Here is a 634-nt window from a genome sequence, read left to right on the forward strand (position 1 = left end):
AGAGAGAGAGATATCTGCAACCAATACATTTCCACAATTTGGAGAAATTCTGGCTTACCTTGTTACTTCATGTCCGTTAAGAAAGATGGAAAACGATTTTGGGAAATGCGTATTCAAAAAGGCCGTCTACGGGGGGAAGGGGGAGCTGACGAAGAAAGTCCCAGATGACAAACTATTCATTCGCTATACGTTTTGGATTAACTATGCTGACGCACCCACGGTAATCAAAGACATCATAAGCTCCTTGGAATTTACACTAGTGAGTTTCTTAACTACTATGATAAATAATTCGATGGGAATTTAAGCGGTATTATTTTGTGCTTTTTTTCTTCAGGAAATCAGCTTTACGACACTATTTTGGTGCATTATTTGTCTTTACAACGAATATTGTTTCAAAATATTTCAAGTCGAGTTGATTGTTGCTGTTTTTTTCACCTAGCGTGTGTAGGCAGCTTAGGCAAAAATAAGGGTCGACCTATAGTGAAATTACCTTGTTTGAGAAGCTCTGCTCGCGGCGAGGCCGTTAGCCACGTCCCCAAATACACCACCTGGCCCTGGCCGGAGTAATGCGGGCCAGGCGTGCGTGTGCGTGCGGTAAAAGTGTGTTTGCGTTCACTGGGTCGAGGGGGGGGGG

This window comes from Frankliniella occidentalis, unplaced genomic scaffold (genome assembly GCF_000697945.3).
Source record: "Frankliniella occidentalis isolate FOCC.00 unplaced genomic scaffold, Focc_3.1 Scaffold310, whole genome shotgun sequence".
Lineage (NCBI taxonomy): Eukaryota > Metazoa > Arthropoda > Insecta > Thysanoptera > Thripidae > Frankliniella > Frankliniella occidentalis.